General features: G+C 38.5%; 1 long non-coding RNA gene across 3 annotated transcripts; it reads right to left on the reverse strand.

The window, feature by feature from the left end:
• Positions 1 to 815: 815 nt before the first annotated feature.
• Positions 816 to 5,172, reverse strand: LOC120356053. 3 transcript variants are annotated; one of them, XR_005573906.1, is made up of 4 exons: positions 4,472 to 5,172; positions 3,786 to 3,916; positions 1,754 to 1,804; positions 816 to 1,199 (listed from the first exon to the last, which is right to left on the reverse strand). It is a non-coding gene; the product is annotated as an uncharacterized LOC120356053 (long non-coding RNA). The 3 variants fall into 3 exon arrangements; XR_005573905.1 differs by having other exon boundaries at positions 816 to 1,202; XR_005573907.1 differs by lacking the exon at positions 1,754 to 1,804 and having other exon boundaries at positions 816 to 1,202.
• Positions 5,173 to 6,881: the final 1,709 nt, after the last annotated feature.

A 6,881-nucleotide genomic window follows, 5' to 3' on the forward strand; every position in this document is an offset into this window, starting at 1 on the left:
ATATTTTCCCTTCCCCGCCAACTAGCAAAGGCTAGAGGCTTCACCCCGCCAACTAGCAAAGGCTAGAGGCTTCACCCCGCCAACTAGCAAAGGCTAGAGGCTTAACCCCGCCAACTAGCAAAGGCTAGAGGCTTCACCCCGCCAACTAGCAAAGGCTAGAGGCTTAACCCCGCCAACTAGCAAAGGCTAGAGGCTATATTTCACATACTTCAATCTTAATTCTCAACTTATATTTGTATTTTCTAAATACTAAAACTAAAATGCATGCAATTAAGACTGTAGATGAGGCTAGAGGCTTCGTTTTCCCATCCCCCGCCAACTAGCAAAGGCTAGAGGCTATATTTTCCCTTCCCCGCCAACTAGCAAAGGCTAGAGGCTATATTTTCCCTTCCCCGCCAACTAGCAAAGGCTAGAGGCTTCACCCCGCCAACTAGCAAAGGCTAGAGACTATACTTAATATCACTCCAGCCTCAGATATAAACGTATTTTTCTTAATTCTAATTCTTAAGACAGATAATTCTCACACCCCCATCCCTAAGTTTGCTGAAGGCACTACAATCTAATATTTGCATCGCCAGTCTCATAGAACAAGTCAGACCAGGCCACAGTGTAACAGTACCACCTGCTCATCAAATTAGTGCTGTACTGAGCCCGCAACCATCATGAAAAAGCTGTGGCACCACCACAAAGGGCACTGATCAGAAATGTAATAGTCGACTGACAACTGCAATATCCTACAGGGACCCTGACAACTCAAACCCTATTCAAGGTGATTTTCTTACTCCACAGCCATCCATAAACCACAATCTACAGTAGCACATGTTCGTCCAGTTGTTGGCACGCGGAAATGCGATCTGCAGGTCAGTTGACTCTAACTTGAAAGCACCCATTGGACTCAGAACCAACCGGATAGAACAAGGCACTGCCGAAGGGGTCGGGATGAACTGTGTCATAATAGTAACCACCATAAACATCCCGGCCCTAGCTTGATATCTGTGTTAGAATAGGGAAGTGTTAGAGAATTCTATCCTGTCTAGACTAATGAAAATATAAATTCCAGATATCTCATACCACATCCAGTGATCCACATGTCCACTTTGGTAGTAGAGCTGCTCTCCAATGCATTGAATAGCTGGTGGCATCTCCATTATAATTCACATGTATCTCCACAATATTGTTTGTTTAGTTGTTCATCAATCCTGCTGAAAATGACAAAACTTTCATTGATAATCTTATACACAATTGATTGAAGGTTAACTGTTAATTTAAATAACAAAATTCAATAGATATAGTGTCAAGTATAGTAATAAAACTTGGTTCAATAAATATTTCACCATACATTGTTAAAGATGAATAATATTAAAAAATTGCCATGACTTGATATTAAATTGTGTCACAAAAAAGGAACTAGTGAATATTGAATAAAGATACAAATTTAAAAATCTTGATATTAAAAAAAGATATTATTTAATCTAATGTAATCTAATTATTTAATCTATCCAATCTATTATTTATTCTCTCTATTTATAATTTTGATATTATTCAAAACACTTGATATTAATTGTGTCACAAAAAAGGAACTAGTGAATATTGAATAAAGATACAAACTGAAAAAATTCGAATATGCTTTATAAATTGTCTAGGAACAATAAGAATGATAATTCCAAACAAAAAATAAATTAATGAGATATAATATCATGGAGCTTGAGTCTGGATATCTGGATGAGTAAAATCAATGAAAGAGTCTACTAACCTTTTGAAAAATATCCACAATGGTCCACTTGGATTCATTTGGTAGGCTTAGCTGTAAAAAACTTGTAAAGCACTTACAAAACAAAGCAATTTTATATAATGTAGATAAACAGTTACAAATCTTAACTTGGACTGAACTAAGAGAATACTGAATCAACAGGAGTGTATGTTTGTACAAGACAGTATCAATAAGAGTTTCTTACTCTCAATGATACTCATTAGAGAACCCTTGAATTTCTCAAGAATATCTCTAATTTTAAAGTATCAAAAAATGATGATAAATAGTTGCTAATCATAGATTGAACTTATCACTAAACTAAGGACCGCCAGGCGTGAATGTTGTACTCTACAGTATCTATGAGAGTCTCTCACTCTTAAAGATACTTAGTAGAGTAGAGAAGTAAAAAACTCTTGAATTTCTCAAGAATATCTCCACTTCCCAGCATCTCCAAGGGTGATACACCCTCTTTGATGCAAAATACCTTGTGCATTTCCCCTACCGATGGGGAAGTGTCACCTATTAAGTAAATTGCATGCAAGTTAAGACTTAAAATTATGTTAAAACTAAGATTAACCCAAGGCTATCACAAGATAGCAGTGATTTCCATTCTCCCCGCCAACTAGCAAAGGCTAGAGGCTTCACCCCGCCAACTAGCAAAGGCTAGAGGCTTCACCCCGCCAACTAGCAAAGGCTAGAGGCTTAACCCCGCCAACTAGCAAAGGCTAGAGGCTTCACCCCGCCAACTAGCAAAGGCTAGAGGCTTAACCCCGCCAACTAGCAAGGCTAGAGGCTATATTTCACATACTTCAATCTTAATTCTCAACTTATATTTGTATTTTCTAAATACTAAAACTAAAATGCATGCAATTTAAGACTGTAGATGAGGCTAGAGGCTTCGTTTTCCCATCCCCCGCCAACTAGCAAAGGTAGAGGCTTCACCCCGCAACTAGCAAAGGCTAGAGGCTATATTTTCCTTCCCCGCCAACTAGCAAAGGCTAGAGCTTCACCCCGCCAACTAGCAAAGGCTAGAGGCTTCACCCCGCCAACTAGCAAAGGCTAGAGGCTTAACCCCGCCAACTAGCAAAGGCTAGAGGCTTCACCCCGCCAACTAGCAAAGCTAGAGGCTTCACCCCGCCAACTAGCAAAGGCTAGAGGCTATATTTCACATACTTCAATCTTAATTCTCAACTTATATTTGTATTTTCTAAATACTAAAACTAAAATGCATGCAATTTAAGACTGTAGATGAGGCTAGAGGCTTCGTTTTCCCATCCCCCGCCAACTAGCAAGGCTAGAGGCTATATTTTCCCTTCCCCGCCAACTAGCAAAGGCTAGAGGCTATATTTTCCTTCCCCGCCAACTAGCAAAGGCTAGAGGCTTCACCCCGCCAACTAGCAAAGGCTAGAGACTATACTTAATATCACTCCAGCCTCAGATATAAACGTATTTTTCTTAATTCTAATTCTTAAGACAGATAATTCTCACACCCCCATCCCTAAGTTTGCTGAAGGCACTACAATCTAATATTTGCATCGCCAGTCTCATAGAACAAGTCAGACCAGGCCACAGTGTAACAGTACCACCTGCTCATCAAATTAGTGCTGTACTGAGCCCGCAACCATCATGAAAAAGCTGTGGCACCACCACAAGGGCACTGATCAGAAATGTAATAGTCGACTGACAACTGCAATATCCTACAGGGACCCTGACAACTCAAACCCTATTCAAGGTGATTTTCTTACTCCACAGCCATCCATAAACCACAATCTAACAGTAGCACATGTTCGTCCAGTTGTTGGCACGCGGAAATGCGATCTGCAGGTCAGTTGACTCTAACTTGAAAGCACCCATTGGACTCAGAACCAACCGGATAGAACAAGGCACTGCCGAAGGGGTCGGGATGAACTGTGTCATAATAGTAACCACCATAAACATCCCGGCCCTAGCTTGATATCTGTGTTAGAATAGGGAAGTGTTAGAGCATTCTATCCTGTCTAGACTAATGAAAATATAAATTCCAGATATCTCATACCACATCCAGTGATCCACATGTCCACTTTGGTAGTAGAGCTGCTCTCCAATGCATTGAATAGCTGGTGGCATCTCCATTATAATTCACATGTATCTCCACAATATTGTTTGTTTAGTTGTTCATCAATCCTGCTGAAAATGACAAAACTTTCATTGATAATCTTATACACAATTGATTGAAGGTTAACTGTTAATTTAAATAACAAAATTCAATAGATATAGTGCCAAGTAGAATTATCAAACTTGGTTCAATAAATATTTCACCATACATTGTTAAAGATGAATAATATTAAAAAATTGCCATGACTTGATATTAAATTGTATCACAAAAAAGGATCTAGTAAATATTGAATAAAGATACAAATTTAAAAATCTTGATATTAAAAAAAGATATTATTTAATCTAATGTAATCTAATTATTTAATCTATCCAATCTATTATTTATTCTCTCTATTTATAATTTTGATATTATTCAAAAACACTTGATATTAAATTGTGTCACAAAAAAGGAACTAGTGAATATTGAATAAAGATACAAACTGAAAAAATTCGAATATGCTTTACAAATTGTCTAGGAACAATAAGAATTGATAATTCCAAACAAAAAATAAATTAATGAGATATAATATCATGGAGCTTGAGTCTGGATATCTGGATGAGTAAAAATCAATGAAAGAGTCTACTAACCTTTTAAAAAATATCTACAATGGTGCACTTGGATTCATTTGGTAGGCTAAGCTGCAACAAACTTGTAAAGCACTTACAAAACAAAGCAATTTTATATAATGTAGATAAACAGTTACAAATCTTAACTTGGACTGAACTAAGAGAATACCTGAATCAACAGGAGTGTATGTTTGTACAAGACAGTATCAATAAGAGTTTCTTACTCTCAATGATACTCATTAGAGAACCCTTGAATTTCTCAAGAATATCTCTAATTTTAAAGTATCAAAAAATGATGATAAATAGTTGCTAATCATAGATTGAACTTATCACTAAACTAAGGACCGCCAGGCGTGAATGTTGTACTCTACAGTATCTATGAGAGTCTCTCACTCTTAAAGATACTTAGTAGAGTAGAGAAGTAAAAAACTCTTGAATTTCTCAAGAATATCTCCACTTCCCAGCATCTCCAAGGGTGATACACCCTCTTTGATGCAAAATACCTTGTGCATTTCCCCTACCGATGGGGAAGTGTCACCTATTAAGTAAATTGCATGCAAGTTAAGACTTAAAATTATGTTAAAACTAAGATTAACCCAAGGCTATCACAAGATAGCGGTGATTTCCATTCTCCCCGCCAACTAGCAAAGGCTAGAGGCTTCACCCCGCCAACTAGCAAAGGCTAGAGGCTTCACCCCGCCAACTAGCAAAGGCTAGAGGCTTAACCCCGCCAACTAGCAAAGGCTAGAGGCTTAACCCCGCCAACTAGCAAAGGCTAGAGGCTATATTTCACATACTTCAATCTTAATTCTCAACTTATATTTGTATTTTCTAAATACTAAAACTAAAATGCATGCAATTTAAGACTGTAGATGAGGCTAGAGGCTTCGTTTTCCCATCCCCCGCCAACTAGCAAAGGCTAGAGGCTTAACCCCGCCAACTAGCAAAGGCTAGAGGCTATATTTTCCCTTCCCCGCCAACTAGCAAAGGCTAGAGGCTTCACCCCGCCAACTAGCAAAGGCTAGAGGCTTCACCCCGCCAACTAGCAAAGGCTAGAGGCTTAACCCCGCCAACTAGCAAAGGCTAGAGGCTTCACCCCGCCAACTAGCAAAGGCTAGAGGCTTAACCCCGCCAACTAGCAAAGGCTAGAGGCTATATTTCACATACTTCAATCTTAATTCTCAACTTATATTTGTATTTTCTAAATACTAAAACTAAAATGCATGCAATTTAAGACTGTAGATGAGGCTAGAGGCTTCGTTTTCCCATCCCCCGCCAACTAGCAAAGGCTAGAGGCTATATTTTCCCTTCCCCGCCAACTAGCAAAGGCTAGAGGCTATATTTTCCCTTCCCCGCCAACTAGCAAAGGCTAGAGGCTTCACCCCGCCAACTAGCAAAGGCTAGAGACTATACTTAATATCACTCCAGCCTCAGATATAAACGTATTTTTCTTAATTCTAATTCTTAAGACAGATAATTCTCACACCCCCATCCCTAAGTTTGCTGAAGGCACTACAATCTAATATTTGCATCGCCAGTCTCATAGAACAAGTCAGACCAGGCCACAGTGTAACAGTACCACCTGCTCATCAAATTAGTGCTGTACTGAGCCCGCAACCATCATGAAAAAGCTGTGGCACCACCACAAAGGGCACTGATCAGAAATGTAATAGTCGACTGACAACTGCAAATATCCTACAGGGACCCTGACAACTCAAACCCTATTCAAGGTGATTTTCTTACTCCACAGCCATCCATAAACCACAATCTAACAGTAGCACATGTTCGTCCAGTTGTTGGCACGCGGAAATGCGATCTGCAGGTCAGTTGACTCTAACTTGAAAGCACCCATTGGACTCAGAACCAACCGGATAGAACAAGGCACTGCCGAAGGGGTCGGGATGAACTGTGTCATAATAGTAACCACCATAAACATCCCGGCCCTAGCTTGATATCTGTGTTAGAATAGGGAAGTGTTAGAGCATTCTATCCTGTCTAGACTAATGAAAATATAAATTCCAGATATCTCATACCACATCCAGTGATCCACATGTCCACTTTGGTAGTAGAGCTGCTCTCCAATGCATTGAATAGCTGGTGGCATCTCCATTATAATTCACATGTATCTCCACAATATTGTTTGTTTAGTTGTTCATCAATCCTGCTGAAAATGACAAAACTTTCATTGATAATCTTATACACAATTGATTGAAGGTTAACTGTTAATTTAAATAACAAAATTCAATAGATATAGTGCCAAGTAGAATTATCAAACTTGGTTCAATAAATATTTCACCATACATTGTTAAAGATGAATAATATTAAAAAATTGCCATGACTTGATATTAAATTGTGTCACAAAAAAGGATCTAGTAAATATTGAATAAAGATACAAATTTAAAAATCTTGATATTAAAAAAAGATATTATTT

The sequence above is a fragment of the Nilaparvata lugens genome, unplaced genomic scaffold (genome assembly GCF_014356525.2).
Source record: "Nilaparvata lugens isolate BPH unplaced genomic scaffold, ASM1435652v1 scaffold5645, whole genome shotgun sequence".
NCBI lineage: Eukaryota > Metazoa > Arthropoda > Insecta > Hemiptera > Delphacidae > Nilaparvata > Nilaparvata lugens.